The sequence below is a fragment of the Gossypium hirsutum genome, chromosome A08, assembly GCF_007990345.1.
Source record: "Gossypium hirsutum isolate 1008001.06 chromosome A08, Gossypium_hirsutum_v2.1, whole genome shotgun sequence".
NCBI lineage: Eukaryota > Viridiplantae > Streptophyta > Magnoliopsida > Malvales > Malvaceae > Gossypium > Gossypium hirsutum.
In genome coordinates, this window is record NC_053431.1 from 27,959,206 (window position 1) to 27,979,316 (window position 20,111).

Below are 20,111 nucleotides of genomic sequence, written 5' to 3' on the forward strand. Positions count from 1 at the left end.
ACCTTTTTCAATTTAGTCCTTTTTTATTAATTAACCATCTAAACGTTAATATTTCCAAACCAAATTTTAATACAAATTTTTTGACTCTATAAATATTTTAAAAATAATATTTACGAGTCAACACGATGGATATTTTTGGTCCCAAAACAACTGTTCCTTCACCACTGAAAATCGGGCTGTTAAATTTCCTTTGTCCATGATGATTGAGCACAGGTGGCGGTATCCAACTGACTACAAAGTTAACAATATTCGCATACCATGGCAATTCCATAGCCAACAATAACTGCTCATCAGGGAATTCATCTTCAATTATATGACTATCACCATAATTATCTCCTGCTTCTAATCGTGACAAGTGATCAGACACTTGATTTTTAATGCCTTTCCTACCTTTGATTTCCAAATCAAATTCTTGCTGCAACAATATCCATATAATGAGTCTGGGCTTAGCGTCTTTCTTCGTCACCAAGTATTTAATGGCAGAATGGTCTCCATAAACCGTGACTTTGGTGGCCACTAAATAAGCTCTAAATTTTTCAAAGGCAAATACCATCGCTAACAATTTTTTCTCCGTGGTGTTATAATTGAGCTGTGAATCTTTCAACGTACGATTGCCATAATATATAGCATGAAACATCTTGGATTTTCTCAGCCCCAGAACTGCTTCTACAGTAAAGTCACTTGCATCACACATTAGTTTAAATGGTAAAGTCTAGTCTGGTACAGTGACTATAAGTGTTGTAATCAATTGCTTCTTTAACTCTTCGAACGCTTTTGAGCATAACTCGTCAAAATGAAATGGTCTATTTTGTTCCAAAAATTGATATAGAGGTTTAAATATCTTAGAAAATTCCTTCATAAACGATGGTAAAATCCAGCATGACCGAGGAAGCTTCTGATTACTTTCACTGAAGTGGGTGGTGGCAACTTTTCAATGACTTTTATTTTTGCTTTGTCGACGAAAATTCCTTGCTGTGAAATATTGTGGCCCAAAACAATGCCTTCACAAACCATGAAGTGACAGTTTTTTCAATTCAGCACAAGATTTGTTTCTTGACATTGGCAAAGTACCAATTCCAAATTTTTCAAGCAATCTTCAAAAGTGTCGCCAAACATCGAGAAATCATCCATGAATACTTCAAGGAATTTCTCCACCATGTTAGAAAATATTGCCATCATGCAACGCTAAAATGTTGCAAGGGTGTTACATAACCCAAATGGAATTCTTCTGAAAGAAAAAGTTCTATAAGGACAAGTGAATGTAGTTTTTTCTTGATTAGTAGGAGATATGGCGATTTGGTTGTACCCTGAGTAGCCATCTAAAAAATATTAGAAGGCTTTCCCTACTATTCTATCTAACATCTGATCTATAAAAGGCAGAGGGAAATGGTCTTTCTTCGTTACTTTGGTGAGCTATCGATAATCCATACAAACTCTCCAAACTATGACAGTACATGTAGAAATGAGTTGTTGTTATCATTGCTTACTATGGTGACCCTTCCTTTCTTAGGTACACACTAAACAAGGCCACCCAAGAGCTACCAGAAATTGGGTATATAATTCTAGCATCCAACCATTTGATAATCTCCTTTTTAACTACTTTCATCATGACAGGATTTAGTCTCCTTTGCTGTTCAATAGATTTGCCATGGCAATCTTTAAGTATTATTTTGTGCATGCAGATTCCTAAGCTAATTCCTTTGATATCCGTAATTGACCATCCTAAAGCTTTCTTGGATTTTTTTGAGACTTTTAGTAATTGCATCTTTTAGTCTATTGTAAGTTTGGCAGAGATAACTATAGGCATTGTATCATTATCTCCCAAATAAGCGTACTTCAAATGCACTGGTAATGGCTTCAAATCCAGCATAGGTGGATCTTCTATTAACGGTCGAGTAGGGTTGAAAGATCTACCTTATAAGTCTAATGATTGAAAGCTCCTTCTGAATCCATTTCCAGATTGTTGAATTTCCATTAGTTCCCTAAATTTTTCTGTCAATTCTGTTTCATTTAATTCAACAAAGTCTGCATCAGAATTGTTGTGCATATGTCTTGCAAATTCTTCCTGAATTACAATGTCAACAAATTCAACAGCATGGCATTCTTCATCTGGGTCTACACACTTTGAAGCATCAAACATGTTAAATGTCAACTGTTGATCATTAATTCTCATGGTTAATTCACCTTTCTATATATCAATCAATGTTCTCCCAGTTGCTAAGAAAGGTCATCCAAGAATTATGGATACCTCTTTATCCACTTCACATTCCAAAATAATAAAGCTGGAAAAATGAACTTGTCGACTTTTACTAGTACATCTTCAATTTTACCTTCTGGATGGGCGTATGATCTATCAGCTAGTTGTAGTGTGACTGTAGTACGTCTTTCCTTTCCTATCCCAAGTTTCCTGAAAATAGATATAGTCATTAGATTGATACTTACACCTAAATAGTATAATGCTTTGCCTATATAATGGTTTCCAATCGAGCAGGGTATAGTGAAACTCCCTAGTTCTTTTAATTTTGATGGTAGTTTGTTCTTTAGCATTGCTATGCACCCTTCAATCAGTGCAACAGTTTTGAACTACCCTAACCTCTATTCTTGGATAGAATATCTTTCATGAATTTCACATAGTTAGTCATTTGTTCTAATGTTTCCACCAAAGGTATATTGATGTGTAATTACTTCAAGAACTCTAGACATTTCTTGAATTGAGCATATTACTTCGACTTTTGGAAACGCTGGGGAAAATGTGGCAGTGACCTTCCTTCCAAATGTTGAGATTGCTTTTCTATGGCATTTATATTAGCTTTACAAGATGAATTTGCTTCTATATGCTTCTGTTTACTCCAATGTTTTGTAGTTTGTTCTACTACTGATTCAAAAGTTGTGCTTTCAGAAACTTCTAAACTTTCATTCTCAGTAAAGGCATCATTCACAACTCTTGGCAGTTAAGTGCCACTCCAGAGTGTTACGGCCTTGCATTGTCCCTTTCCTTCAGATCGAGAACTTTCTATGTCACTAGGCAATGCTCCTTGTTGTCTGAAACTTAATGCAGTGGCAATTTGTCACACTTGATTCTCTAGAGCTCTTAAGGAAGCTGCCTGGCTCTGAATAATTGCATCTTTCTTAGCCATATACTCCTTTAATACAGCTTCCATAGTTGATGTTGAAGATGACAAACTTTGTTGCACATTTTTCCGCGGCATTGGTTGAGTGTATCTAGCTGGTACACCAGCCACATTATATCGATTAACATTGCTGGCATTTCCATTGCTTGATTACTCTAGTTGAAATTTTGATATTTTTTCCACCCTAGATTGTATGTGTTGGAATAGGGATTGTTGTTGCTACAATTAAAATTCCCCATGCAATACACAGAGGCTGGATTGAATGGGCATTCATCAAAAACATGATCTTCTCCACAGTATATGCATGCTAGTTCTGCAACCTTCATCTCCTGCACTACAGAGGGTCTTTTTAGTGTTTTAATCATATTTGTTAAAGATGATACCTTAGCTGTTAAAGATGCAATCGCATCAAGTCCCATAGCTCTAGCCACTCTTCTACCAGTACCAACTCTGGTAGTGGGGTATTGATACTCATTGTTTGCTATTCTTTCTAGAATTTCGTATGCTTCATTGTAGGATTTGTCAAGCAATGTCCCATTAGCAGATGCATTCACCACCATTTCTGTATGAGCATTTAATCTATTTTAGAACATTTCTATCTGTGTTCAATGCTAAAAACCATACATTGGACATTTACTAATTAGTTCCTTGAAACGCTCCTATGCTTCATATAATGTTTCATCTTCCGATTGCCTAAACGATGTAATGTCATTCCTAAGCTTGGCATTCATGTTGAGAGGATCGTATCTAAGCAGAAATCTCTGACACAGTTCATTCCAAGATGCCACCGCACCTGATGGTAATGCATTCAAGCATGATCTGGCACGATCTTGTAATGAATAAAGGAACAATTTTAATCTAAGGGAATCTTCAAGGACACCCTGCTGCCTAAATGAGCCACAGACTTTAAGAAAAAGTCTCTAGTGCAATCTTGGATCTTCAGTAGGTAAACCACTAAACTGCCCTACCGTTTGCAGCATCTGAAACACTACTGGTTTTAATTCAAAGTGTTGAGCTTAAATATGTGGCCTACCAATTCTTGGATTTAGATCATCCAAAATAGGTAGAACAGGTTATTTGAAGGATCTGTCTTTGTCATCTATGATTCGAGGAATATCATCAACCCTTTCATTATTAAAAACTAGATCTTCTTTGATTGGATCATTTCTAATTCTTTCCATTTCTCTTAACTCTTTTCTTCTTCGCCGTAATGTCCTTTTCAATTTCAAGATTAGAACAATGTTTTGTATCCTCTTGAATACTTCTTCTAATGAGCTAATACAAACCTGAAAAATAAAATAAAATACTAATTAACTGCTCTGACAAAAATAACAAGAATAATAACAAATCAACTTTTCACCAATATTTTCGATTCCTGGCAACGACGCCAAAAACTTGTTGCATGTAAATAACTAATGCAATTGTACAAGTGTATACGTCATTCAAGTAGTAAAGTGATAAGTATGTATTATCTCCACAGGGATCAAAAATTGGTAAGAAATTGAGTAAGTTATTATAATCCTGTTGGCTATACTAAATAGAATGAAATACTCTAAAGTTGAATAAGATGTTTGTATAATGAATTAATGAAATCAAATGCTAAATATTAAGAATTGATATGGAAAATAAAATGTTGTGGCAAATTACAAAGAAAAGCAAGAGTATTTCTGTTGTTGAATGAATCGGGCTAGAATTATTCAGGTTAAATGTTCATATTAAAATAAATCCATGGAAAAATATTGTCTAATCAACTACTCAGAAAGTCACTACTATAACCTGCCTCTTTCAATAGTTAGATCTTAAGCTAGAAATATAAGTTATTGTATGTCTACAGAAATCTGGATTAATAACTAAATGAACATTATTCTCTGTACAACTCACAACATCTATGTCTAAAGTGCTACAAATATCCTACCGAGTATTCACTTGCACCAAACGATTCAAGATCCAATATATTTAACCTTTTTAGAATTAAAAATACACCTAAGAACATAGCACACAATCAACTATGTCTATAGCTTGCATGCATGTCTTTAAATAAGCATAAATTGAATGAAATAGTAATATAGACAATCTCAAATCACGGGCATTAAAGATGATAAAACATTCACCCAAATAACTCCAACCTAGAAAAGATTTAGTTCATGGGTGGAAAAGTTAACATCAAAATAGAATCACTCATCAACATTCTCAAATAAGTTCGAATCACAAAAATCGGGAAAATAAAGCCAGAAATGCAAGAATTCTCGCCACACTCTAACTTCTCTTGATCTTCAGATTGTACGTGAATCTAAGATAGCTATCTCTCCCCCTTCTTCACGTCTGTATTTTGCTCTCTTAAGTTGCTACCCTTTCTTTCTCTAGAATTCTCCAATAAAGAGAAAATCGATGTCACCAATTTTTTTCTCACACAAATTCTCTTCTTCTCTTTTTTTCTTCTTCTCTCTCCTTCTTTTATTCGGTAGATCTATCCCTCTCAGCACACATTTGTTTCTCCTTTTTTTCAAGGTGGTTTTTCTGGTACACGTCCATCTGGCTAAGAGTGATGTGGATAGAGTGCTGAGTCATCTTCTTGGAATTGCCATGGCAATTGTGTTGACAATCAATCTCACCATTTGCCACCGCAATGTTTCACTTCCCTTATTTTCCTTATGCATCCTCTTCATCCTCTTCTCCTACCTGTACCTATGTCCAAGCACAAATTTTGCTTCCCTAAGTAAAAAGTAATAAATGATGACCATGACAGCACAATCCAAGCTTTGTTATGCAATGTTCTAAAATTATCCTAAAAATCCATATGTAATTACATAATTACAAAAAATTATTTCCATCTAGATACCTAAAATATAACTCTTTTCAAAAGTTATCATCATACAAGAAGGAGAAATCAAAGAAATACAGTGGAAAGAAAGAATATCCATCATGCTCACACAGCAAAAGGTTGGGGTATCCTAAAAAGTTCTATTGGTTTAGGCCTAATGCTCAATGCAAAATTTGCAAGCAGTTTGGGCATGTAAAGAAAGTTTGCAAAAACAAAGAGTATACACAACAAAATGCTGAGGCACATATAGCAGAAGTAGAAGAACTGATGTTCATAGCCTCCTACAAAGTCAAGCTCACTACTTCCTGCGCGTCACTACTTTAAAATTGTTATCTCTTTAAAACCATGTTGGGCGCAAATCACAATTTAATTACAGCATTACTTACATACATATATATAAGAGATGCAAAACATTGATCAATTGAAGTTAAATAAATTTGTGCTTTATATAAAACATAATAACTTTACTGAGTTTTCATCGGATCTACGGTTTCAAAAACATAATAACTTGAAGTGTACTACATGTGTATCCATCGATATTTGAAATAAATTCAACAGGCGAAATCCTAACATGAGAAAAATATGAACACGAAATGAATTATTACATGTATCTGCCTGAAATATATGAAAATGATGATACATGATATATGGAAGCATGAGATGTTGATATATGAACATGGAACTTGTTTGATGAATATGTTCATCTAAGATTATAGATTTGTACACTTCAAGTGTATTTTCCCAAGTTTCTATTGATATTTTAATTGATTTAATAAGCAAAATCCTGGCATGAAATAATCTGAACTTGAGACAAAATATTATGAAAATGTACTTGAAATACATGGGTATGAATTATATATATTATTTGAATTCAAGATGTGGAAAGTATATATATATGGGAATTTGGTTGTTATTAAGCCCATACATGTTTCTTGATGTTTATATGAGATAGTATGACTTAGAAACGAACTATTACCCGTATGTACATGAAGTACATGGAAATGATGTTACCTGATATAATGATGCATGAATTGGTTGTTACATGAATGTGGATCATGCTTAATGACTTTGTTCACCCATGATTAAGAACTATTATATGTGATTACTTGGCTAACATGATGTGTTTAGGGCTTGTGATAAAATTGGTTGATAATGTCTTGCATGTTTATTTTGAAGATAAATATATGGTAAGTTATTTACCATGTTATACATGTAACACCCCTTACCCGTATCCAACACCAGAATAGGGTACGAGGTATTACCAGAATTATACACAAGGAATCATACAAAACCGAGACGTAAATTTCCATAAGAACTTAGAACTTTTCACATACATTCCTATCATCCCTAAAAAGAGCCTACGAGGCCCAAATCATGCATTGGAGGTGGTTCAGGACTAAACCGAGAACTTTAGAAAATTCTACAACATCTAGAAAATTTTTCGTCAAAACAGGGTCACACGCCCGTGTGGCTTGGGACATACCTGTGTGGGTAGGTCGTGTGGTCATACACACCTGTGTCCCTAACTCGTGTAACTCTCTATTTAACACATCATGCACCAAAGGAAGTCACACGGCCAAGTCACACTCCTGTGTGCTAGGCCGTGTGGTGAATTTTAATTTTCAAAATTTTTCATAAAATAGGTGCAGAGTTCACACACCCTGGTCACACGCCCATGTCCCTAGGTCGTGTCCGTTACATGGCTGAGACACACGGTCGTCTCTCTGCCCATGTGGACAAAAATAAGGCTATTTACCACGCCATTTTGCCACCCTTACTTGCACCAACCTACACAACAACAAGCAACACCAATCCAAGAATATACATACAACCAAATCAGCCACAAACAAGATATCAATACATCATTTGCACATATTAACATCTATCATGCATAAACATCACATACTTTCTTTTCCATTCATGCCAATTTCATATTCATGATAAACATCATCACATAAACATACCAATGACCAATAAGATAAATATTAGCCAACTTCCAATGGCCATATACAAAAATGAATCATTAACTATTATAATGCCAACACATTTGGCTAAACCAATATGACACATAAGAAAATGACCAAGTCCCTATGCATGCCATACTCAAAATATTGAAACCAAGTATACCCAAAAAAATCGTTCGATAGTGTGAATCGAGCTCCGATGTCCCTCAATCCCTGAGCTAGCTTGGCGACACTATAAGGAATGGAAAGAAAAGGGGAGTAAGCTTTAAAGCTTAGTAAGTTTGCATGTAAATAATATGTAACATTAATCATACATTAATCATATAGTTATTCAACATAAGCTAACATAAATATCATCATGTATCTTAGGCATAACTCCCTCAGTAGCATTCTTACCAGGAGATCATCACATACCAAAGTTTATACTCATGAGTTTTACATACATACCTGTACCAACTCGTAACATAGTCACATACTTTGTCATCTTTGACATACTCTTTGAATTACCCGTTGAACACTTGGAATATTATCGAATACACAGAAAGTCTTGTACATAAGTGCCACATATGTAGCCAATGCTACCTCTGTAACACCCTAATTTTGGGCCTAGTCAGAACAGTGGTTTCAGGACCACAAATCCTACGATGATAATTTTATTTTTATTATATTTTTATGGTATACAATTTCACAAAATAATTTCGAGAAAATTTCGTTCGAAAATTGACATTCGGGCACTTAATTTAGTCAAAAGGACTAAATCGTAAAAAGTGCAAAAGTTGAGTTCTACATACTAGAGGTGTCCAATTGTTATGAAATTTTAAATTGAGGGTCCTTAAATGATAATTAGACCATTGGTTAATTTCTGGACAAAAATAGACATGAAATGGGTGTAATAAAATATTTTTAAGTTAGGGGTATTTTGGTAAACTAATAATTAAAAGAATTAAAAAGGGAAATAAGCCAAATTAGCTATCATCTTCTTCATTCAACCGTTTCTACTAGCAGAAGCCATGGTTAAGGTTTTTTCAAACTCCAAAGCTCGATTTTAAGTGCTCCTTAGCCTCGTTTTTAAAGTTCTTTACATTTTTAAAATCCCGGTAACTTAGTTAAAGCTTATTCTAGCAATAATTTAACCTAGGGTTTCTATTTGGAAAAATACCCATAGGTGAAATGTGTTTATTTTGATGTTTTATGATAGAATATGAAGCTTGAAATTGTGTTAAACAACTTTTACTAAGCGATTTTATGTGAAAACGAGTGAAACGACATAATCGGTAAAAATACCTAATGTTCATAAGTACATGTTAGAGTGTGAATTTGATGTAGCTATAAAAGGGAAAAAATTATCAGCATGTCATAAAACATAAGAAAATAGGATGAAGTTTAATTTATGAGCCTAGGGGCAAATATGTAATTTTGACAAAGTTTAGGGGTAAAATTGTAATTTTGCACAAATATGATTTTTGGGTCAATTTGAATAATGTGAGTCCTAATTAAGCTATATTTGTAATGAAAGAGCAAGGAAAATTGAAATTCAGGCTAAAATCGACAAAATACCAAATTGTGGACAAAATTATAAAAATGGCCATTTTCGTATACGAGATAAGTTCGTGTGTTAATAATAATGCAATACCATACTTAAATTGTAATTTTCTATTGTTATGGCATAAATTGTCTGATTTAATAAGTTCAGGAGAAGTTGATGGATGGTGTGTATGATATGGAAAATGTGATGCTTGTTGTGTCATGTGAAATTGAATGGCAAATTATTGTTACATGAATTGAATGTTAAATTACTATTACATGGGTTGTATGAATTGCTACACGGTTGTACCTGATGAGATTTTGACAAGTTTGTGCATAAATAATTTATCAATTCTTTTTATTTTATTATATTTTGTTATCATATGAAATGTGGCTACCTATAAAATGACTATTTGTTGTAAATTGCAAATTGAAAAAGGACTATGAATAAATTTGTAACATGTTGGAAAGTGAGGAATTTCCCGGTTGAGCCTTCGGAATAGAAACGATACGAATGATCTATTGTGAGATCACGTGTGTAGTACTAAGTGCAGGCTACTACGTGTACCGGATAATTGGTCGCATGTGCAGTACTAAGTGCAGGCTACTATGCGTACCCGATAAGTTCGATCACATGTGTAGTACTAAGTGCAGGCTACTACGTGTATCAGATGGTTAGGTCACGTGTATAGTACTAAGTGCAAGCTACTACGTGTATCAGATAATTGGTCGCATGTGTAGTTCTAAGTGCAAGCTACTATGTGTACCAGATAGCCTTGTCTACAAGTGTGAAAATATGTGCAGGCAACTGAGTATCAGTTATTATTCCGAAGAGTTCAACGGGAAAATCAATTAAGTAAAAATACATGTGAACATGATTATATGATGAATAAGTGCAGGTATATGTTTATGAAAATTATAAGCAATGTGCTCGATATTTGAGTGAACTTCGATAAGACAAAATGGATTAAGTGAAATTATGTAAGAGTGAATTTTAGTAGTAAAATAGTGTTGGACAGCAGTAGTTGCGTGACTTTGAAAATTCACCAAAAATTTTTTAAGTTGAATTAAATTTCAAAAAATTTATGGAATTAAATATTAATGAGTCTATTTTCATATAAAAGAAACAAGAAGAGCAAAAGAGTTATACATTATGTGATATTCTAATTTTTGTGAGATTGTGTCAGAATGAATTTGAGATCCCTTGTTTTGATTTGGAAAAATTGTTAAAAATTTTGAAAAAATAATTTTGAGTTATAGTTTATATGAATAGAATCCTCAATGAGTCTACTTTTAGCAGGAATAATTTTTAGTGAAAAGAGGTCAGAACTATTGGACAGCAAAACAAGGGAAATTTTAATGAATAAAATGTACTAATTGGATAAACAAAAAATTTTGGAAATTTTATGGGGAGTCTAGTTTCAGGGAAAATTAACAAAACTAAATTTGGAGTTTTTTAGCTTCATATATGAATGATTTAGTAACTGTAACTCGATAAAATAGCTTAACCTGAACATGTGTAATTGTACAATTATAGTGTTTTATTTTGAAAAGCATGTTAGTAATTGCTTATTAATTTCATATGGACTTACTAATCGTAAAGCTTACCCATCCTCTCCATTTCTTTAGTATTGGCAGGTCGGCTCGGGGTTGGAGATCGTTGGAGGCAAAATCACACTATCAAACTATCATTTTTGGGAGAATTAATTCAAATATTAGAAATATCAAGTGAGTGACATGTATAGGAAGTTGGTTTGTGATATGTATTATTATTATGACTTTTACCATATGTATCAGTCTACATTGAGTTATCGTATATGATCATGAGATGTGGCCCTTATCCATTATGGTTTATAAGTTTAATTAATCATGCCATGTCCTATGTTTTGATATGATGATATAGTTAGCTTTGTTTGTTATGCATGATTGGTAATACATCAAGTAAGTTAAATGCAGGCCAGTGGATCATGAATTAAATGGAAATGAGTAATGTTGCCTTGAATATGGATGTTTAATGGACAAATTGGTAACTACATTATGATGGTATAAAATGAGAATAAGATTTAGCATGTCTAGTTCTAGTTAATGTAAGAATGTATATTATATACAGGATGGTAAGCAAATATGTTTAAAGTGAATGACATGTTACTGCATGATTATGGATGTGTAAGTGCTCATTTATGCCACGTTATATGTCTTTAAATATGAGTCTATGCATGTGTTCGAAAATTAAATGAAATTTTATGGCCCGATTTTCGTCTATGTGTATGGTTAAGTCTGGTAATGCCTCGTACCCTGTTCTAGCCTTGGATACGGGTAAGGGGTGTTACAACCTCATATCTCATAACACATAGGGCTCGCACACGAGCTAATCACTGGCCTGCTCACACAAGCTGTCAGTCAAGACGTAGCTACACGGGCTGCTCACACAAGCTGTTAGGTATTACAACACATGCCGGACTACCCAGCCACCGGTAGTGTAACATCCCTTACCCGTATCCGAAGCTGGGACAGGATTCGAGGCGTTACCGGACTTAAAAATTCACAAACATGCAAAACCGAGCCATAAAATTTCATCCAAATTAAAAATTTTCAAACACATGTAAATCATCCCTTATATAGGACTTCGAGGCCTAAAACATACATCGGGGTGGTTCGGGACTAAACCGAGGACTTTAGAAAGCTCTAGGAAAACTTAGAGAAATTTTCATGAAACAGGGTCACACGCCCATGTGGACACAGGGACATGCTCGTGTGTCTTCAACACGCCTGTGTCCTCAGGCTATGTAACTCTCTATTTATGACGTCAGCAAAACAAGTTGATCCACGTGGCCAAGCCACACGCCTGTGTGCTAGGTCGTGTCCTCCACACGGCTGAGACACATGGTCATGTCTCTACCCGTGTAGCCAACACACGGCTATTTTCCAAGCCTTATGTTGTCCTTAATTCTCTCCCATACTTATACACATTATAACATCAATTTAATGGTTAATCATCCTTTAGTAAAATTCCTTTAAAGCATTTACATGTTGTCATACATGTGTTTATTACCTATACTCATGTTACACCAAGTTAGACATTCCAATTCACATTCTACAATTGTCCATATTCAATCATTGTCAACTTACTACCATGCCACACACTCATTCCATGCCCATGACCAGCTCAAATGGTCTTAGAGCATTCATCATGTACATGTATTATACTAATCATTCATAACAACCAGTTATAAACACATCACAAACATTAACACATAGCAAGAATAATTAGGCTTACAAGCCATAACCATTTAAGCCACATCTCATGGCCATATACAATAAATCAATATAAACCGATACATTTGGCTAATCATAACAACATCTAACATAAAAACTAGTCCTTATACATGCCACTCACTTGAAAGTATTTAATACACATATGACAATACTACGGAGTTGTTGGCTTGATAGTGTGATGCTGCCTCCGACGGTCTTCAACCCCGAGCTGACCTGAGAACACTAAGGAAATGGAGAGGAGGGAGTAAGCTTAAAGCTTAATAAGTCCATATGAAAATAATAAGCAAATTATCAACATGATTCCATGAAAATGTAATCATAATTACACTTTAGCTGATTTTCTTGTCATGCTATTTTCTCGAGTCATAGTTACTAATTTATTTATATCCGGAGCTACAAAACTCCAAATTAAGATCCGTTAATTTTATATGAAACTAGACTCATATATATTCTTAAATAAAATTTTCAGAATTTTTTTCTAGCCAATAAGTACAATTTATTCATTAAATACACCCTTGTTTCACTGTGTGATAATTTTGACCTCTCTTCACTAAAAATTATTTATCTCATTGTACGGGACTCCAAATTGAGAACCGCTAATTTTCCCAAAAACTAGACTCATTAATTATTTTAATAATAAAATTATGACCCATAATTATTTTTTTAAAAATTTTCAATGATTTTCCCAAATCAGACCAAGGGATTCCAAAGTCATTCTGACCCTGTCTCACAAAAATTCAATTATCACAGAATATGAAATTCTTTTGCCTTCACCATTTTTTTATGTAAAAGTAGACTCATTAGTATTTAATTTCATATCTTATTCAACCTCTAATTCAATTTCTACCATTTTTTGTGATTTTTCAAATTCACACAACTGCTGCTGTCCAAAATTGTTTTGTTACAAAATTTCACTTTTACATAATTTCACTTACTCCATTCTATCTTACCAAAAGATTCGCTCAACTATCGAGCACATTGCTCACAAATTTTCACATAGATATACTTGCACTTATTCATCACATAGTCATGTACATATGTATTTTCACTTAGTAAATTTCCCGTTGAACTCATCGAAATAATAACAGATACCCGGTGGCCTGTGCATATACCACCCTTGCAACCGAAGCTCTCTGGTACGTGTAGTAGCCTGCACAGTACTACACATATGACCTATGAATCTGGTACACATAGTAGTCTGCACTTAGTACTACACACGTGACTTAACCATCTGATACACGTAGTAGCCTGCACTTAGTACTACACACGTGATCGAAGTTAACGGGTACGCATAGTAGCCTGTACTTAGTACTACACATGCGACCTATCAATCTGGTACACGTAGTAGCCTGCACTTAGTACTATACACGTGACTTAACCATCTGATACGCGTAGTAGCCTACACTTAGTACTACACACGTGATCGAAGTTAACGAGTACACATAGTAGCTTGCACTTAGTACTACACATACGACCTATCAATCTGGTACACGTAGTAGCCTGCACTTAGTACTATACACATGACTCACAACGAATCATTTGTGTCTCTTCTATTCTGAAGGTTCAATCGAGAAGTTCTTCACTTTTCAACATTTTACTAACTCGTTCTTTGTCAATTCCAATTCGTAGTTTACATCAATTGATCATTCTATAAGCAGTCACATCTCATATAATAACAAAAGATAATAACATAAAAAGAATCGAAATATTATTTACATACAAACTTACTCGTTTCAAAGAAACATCATATTCCATCAAACTTCCAAACCTTTACCAGACGTACTCGAATTGTGGCTTCATTCACTAGCAATATCTCATAATCACATGGCATTGCAACATTTCCATCATAATAGCAAAACATCATGAACAAGTTATATCATCAAAATAATCACATAATATAAAATTATTCACATATATATACTTAAAACTCATGTAATATCGAAGCATTAGCATTCAAATACAATATTTCATTATTAAAATCACATGAACTTACCTCAGGTTCGAGTACGACTATATATTCTAATTTAGTCCATAATCTCATTCATTTCCAATCTATGCCTGAATCTCATTTTCCTTGATCTATAATACCACATTTAGCTTGCTAATTACTCAAATTATTCATATGGGTCCAAAAATCATACTTTTACAAATTTTCATTTTGATCCCTAAATTTTCACATATTTGCACTTTGGCCCCTTAGCTCGTAAAATGATTTTTATTAAATTTCCTTGCATTTTAAGCCTAGCCAAATCATTTTCATAACTGTAGCAGCCCCTAATTTCCACTAAATCACACTTTTATGAAAAAGTTTGTAACTTTTACAAAACGGTCCTTTTTTACAATTTCACCGAAAATCACTTAGTAAAAGTCGTTTATTACACACCGAGCATTCATATTCTACCATTAGACATCAAAAAACATGCATGTCATCCATGGGAAAATTTTTAAACACAAACCCTAGATCAAAATATGGGTAGAAATGAGTAGATCTTGTTATGAGGATTTCAAAAAAGTAAAAATCATTAAAAACGGGGCTAGAACGGACTTACATTCGAGCTTGGAAGCTTGAAAAACCCTAGATATGTCTTCTCCATGCAAGTTTCAGCCATGGGGTAGAAGGTGGAAAAAAATTGGCTTTTAATTTTGTTTTTAATTCGTTTTAATTACTAGATTACCAAAATGCCCCTAACTTAAAAATATTATATTTCACCCATTTCATGTCCATTTTTGTCCAACAAATTATCCATTGGTCTAATTACCATTTAAGGGCCTCCAATTTAAAATTCCATAGCAATTAGGCACCTCTGCATGTAGAACTCAACTTTTGCACTTTTTACAATTTAGTCCTTTTGACTAAATTTAATGCCCAAACGTCAAAATTTTCGAACGAAATTTTCACGAAATCATCCCATGAAATTGTAGACCATAAAAATATAATAAAAACAAATTTTATTGTGTTGAATTTGTGGTCTCGAAATCACTGCTCTGACTAGGCCCTAGTTCGGGATGTTACAGGTAGGACGTACATAACCAGCACCCAGATTCACATAGATCACATAACACATGGTTTCCTAGTGAGATGTCACTTGTATCCTAAACTATTCTTAAGGTTCAACCGGGATTTTCTCATCATCTAAACTTCGTTGAATATTTCCATAGAAACAAATTTATGCGATATTAAGCATTAAATACATAATATAACATTGCGTTATTTACACACAAACTTACCTCGATACAAAATAGTAGGAAATGGACATAATCGTCAATAACCTTGTTCTTCCCCTGGTCAAGGTCTAAACTTCGTTTTTCTTGATCTATAATATAAAATTTAATTTATTTAATTATCACATTACTCAATGCTGTCCGAAAATCACATTATGGTAAAATTACAATTTTGCCCCTAACTTTTCACATTTAAAAATAGGCTTGTAAAATGAAATGTATCCATTTTCTTTGTTACCCAAGCTTAACCGAACCTAAATCATGCTCATAACAGTCTACATATTTCATCAAACCACATTTCTATTACCCATTTTTACAACTTTTACAAATAAGTCCTTTTTATGCATTTTCACTAAACATCACTTAGTAAAAGTTGTTTATCACACCTTAAACATAGAATCTCTTCCATCAAACATCAAAATACATGCATGTCACACATGAGTAAATTTTTAAATATGAACCATACTTCAAAATAATGGTAGAAATAGGTAAATCGAATGATAACGACTTCAAAAATGTAAAAAGCATTAAAAAGCGGGGCTACGATGCACTTACTATCAAGCTTGAAAGTTAAAGAAACCCTAGCTATGGTGTTCTTCAAATTTTTGGCCAAGGTTGAAGAAAGATGAGCAAATTTTGGCTTTACTTTCCCTTTTTATTCTTTTATTTACTAAATGACCAAAATGCCCTTAATGCATAACTTTGAAATTTTACCTATTCATGTCCACTTTTGTCCACTAACTTATCCAATGGTCCAACTACCAACTAAGGACCTCTAATTTAAAATCACATAGCAATTTGACACCTTTAATAAGTATAACTCAACTTCTACACTTTTTACGATTTAGTCCTTTTGACTAAATTGAGTGCCCAAACGTCAAAATTTTCGAACAAGATTTTCACAAAATAGTTCCATAAAACTATAGACCATAAAAATATAATAAAAATGAATTTTTCTATGTCGAATTCATGGTTCCGAAACCACTGTTCCGACTAGCCCCAAAATCGAGTTGTTACAATACGAACTTACTAAGCATTTCATGCTTACTGTGTTTTATGTTCCCTTGTTCTATAGTAATTCAGAAGCTCGTTGGATTGAAAGTATTAGTGGAGATCACTCACACTATCCATCAACCCATCTTGGTATATATGGTAAATTAATTATGGTTATAATGACATGTATAGGATAATTAGCCAATGTTGGCATGTAAATGTTTGGGTTATAACTAGCCATTGGAATGGCTTGTGATGCACATGTTTTGATATGTATAAATGAGCTATAACATGTTTGGTGTGTGCTTAAATGATTGATTGATAGAAATCACGTTGGCATATTGAAAATTAATTCTAACATATTTGATAAAATATGCATATAAGTGAATTCGATAAGTTAAGTAAGTTTGTATATTTAATGACATGATGGTAAAGTGTCATTTGAGGTGTTTAAGAGCATATTGGTTGTATGTGATGATATGTCATGCATGAGACTTGGTTTTGACTTGAATTAATTGTTTTAAAATGGCTTGTAAATATGTTTAAGTATTGGTGTAAGAGGAAGACCAATTGGGTGAGAAATGTGGCTTGGAAAATAGCCTATTTTTGTCCACACTGGTAGAGACACGGGCAAGTGTCTCAGCAGTGTATGACACACGGCCTAGCACATGGGCATGTGATCTAGTCGTGTGTCCCATGCATCTTTAAAATGTCAAAACATAATGCTCAGAATTGATCACACGGCTAGCACACGGGCGTGTAGATTGACCGTGTGACCCCTGCACCCACACAGGACCTAGCACACAGGCGTGTGGATTGGTCGTGCGACCCAAGTCAGAGAGTTACACGGTTTGAGACACGAGTGTGTCCCTAGCCATGTAAGTCACACGGCCTGACCACACGGGCGTGTGACCCTTATATTTAGGTAAAATTTTGAGATTTTACGAAAAAATTTTTGAGTACCCGGTTTAGTCCTAACTCGTTTCTAATGCATGTTTTGGACCTTAAGGGTTCATATAAAAGACTTTATGATTTTTTTTCAGACATGAATACTTTATGTTGTAGAATATCATTTAATCTGTAAGTTTTGGTAATGCTCGTAACCCTGTTCTAGTGACGGTTTTGGGTTAGGGATGTTACAAGTATCTTGAGCTATAATATAAAAAAGTTAACCTTTTCAAATCATTTTAACAGAAAACAATGCAAGTTTACAATAACATTAACAGGAAACATAGAATCTAGAAATTTCCTTTCTTACACTTTAAACTAACCCTAAAACATTAAACCTTAAGGCCTCATAAATAACAATGAAATAACCTGAGTTTCATCGATTTTTACTAGGTGCTAACGACGATAAAGTTGGCTGAGTACAGTTGACCCAAATCTTCCAGCAAGTCTTAGGTCTAGGGTTTCCAAGAGAAAAATGCAAAGAAAGTTTTGGGAAGAAAATATGGTTGCCAAAGAAAGCATAAACTTGATAAGGAAGTCAAGGCTGACTTTATATACAAATACATGGAAGGAAAACCTAGTGGACAAGTTAAATTACCCCACTATCCTTCCTTCGGTACTCGTGATAAGAACTTTTTCTCTCATCTTAAATATGTGTTCTGTCATCTACAGTAACTTGTCCCATTTTAAATAGTTCTTATCAGGCTGACTAAATCGTTCAATTAAAATAAAATAATAATATAATAAACGATTCCTCCAAACTAAGGACTTAACATTAAAGACTTAACTCTAAGACCTTAACTTTAAGGATTCAACATATTCGTCTAACCGCTGGGGTGGCATATACCCTACAGGAGAGTTCGCCAAACCACCGAGCTCACCTAACACAGACTTCGCCCGAAGGAGCATCCATAGATTTCATATACTTAGCCAGATTTAATACATTACTCACTCAAAACTTGATTTAATACATTACTCACTCAAAACTTGATTTAATACATTACTCACTCAAAACTTACTCTACGTACTTTACTTCTATAAACAGCGCTCAAACACTAGGGCTTTGCCAGATGGGATGTTACACCTTGAAACTTCGTATTAAGGCACATTTAAGCTCTATTTTCATCCGTGTTACTCTATAATCATACAAAAATCGTATAACATGTTTTAAAATTGAAATTTTATGCATTTTGGATGGAATTTCGATTGATTAAGTTGCCTTGATGATGAATGTGGCGATTTATATCATATCATCTTCTGGACCAGGTGTAGGGTGTGACAGCAAAAGCCTCACTAATGATACCACATATTTTAGAATCAATTTTCATTTTCAATCATACTAAGGATCTATTTCATGCACTGAAACCTACTTTTGAAAAATAATTTTTGGAAAATTGTATGACTTGACTTCATAAAAAATATGATTATTTTCTAAAGTGGTACCTATGTTATTTTTTGGTCTAATCTAGCACATGTATTTGACAAAAGTTATGTTTTAGTACCCCAAAAGCAACAATGTTAATTTGTTTTTTTTTAAATTTAAGTTTTAGTATTGATTTGATAGAAGTTCATTGCTCATATCATTAGGTTTGAATTTTACATGATTTTTGTTAATAGAATAAATTTAGTGTAATTTGTGAATTTGTTTAATTTGTCAAAATACAATACGATAGATATGATTTAATTATTGTTTTAGGGCTTATTTGATGAAAATGCATAATTGGTTAATATTATTAGCTAAGTGTAAATCAACTTTAAAATTGAAGTTAAACACTAATAAGTTACTATTATCTTCAAGTATCAAAATATGAATTTTGTCGTATTGAACCAAAAAATAACACAAATACTATATTAAAAAAAATATGTTTTATATTTTACAATAAGCATGTTAATAAAATTAAAATTATAAAATAAAAAAATCTTCGAAAAAGATATAATTATGTTATCTTTTTAAGAAATGATATACTTATATTGGGTAATTTATTGTTACTAACGTAACAAATAGTTTTATAAAATAATATCTACAACTATAAAATTTTAAACTTAATTTTACGACATCTGGTTTTTTTAAAATTTTTCAAATTTTCAAAACACCACCATAAGTTCTTGAGTTAATTTATCAAAATAAATTCCCTTTTTATATAAAAAAATCAATTGTATTAGAAGTTTCATAAATTAGTATATCCTTTCAACTCATTGGCACTATAAAAACACATCCTCTACACTATTCTA

At 33.5% G+C, this 20,111-nt stretch overlaps 1 non-coding gene across 1 annotated transcript; it reads left to right on the forward strand.

The window, feature by feature from the left end:
* The first annotated feature begins 3,746 nt into the window (after window positions 1-3,746).
* On the forward strand, window positions 3,747-3,853 carry LOC121205453 (small nucleolar RNA R71). The gene has a single exon (XR_005900530.1). It is a non-coding gene; the product is annotated as a small nucleolar RNA R71 (small nucleolar RNA).
* The last annotated feature ends 16,258 nt before the right edge of the window (window positions 3,854-20,111 follow it).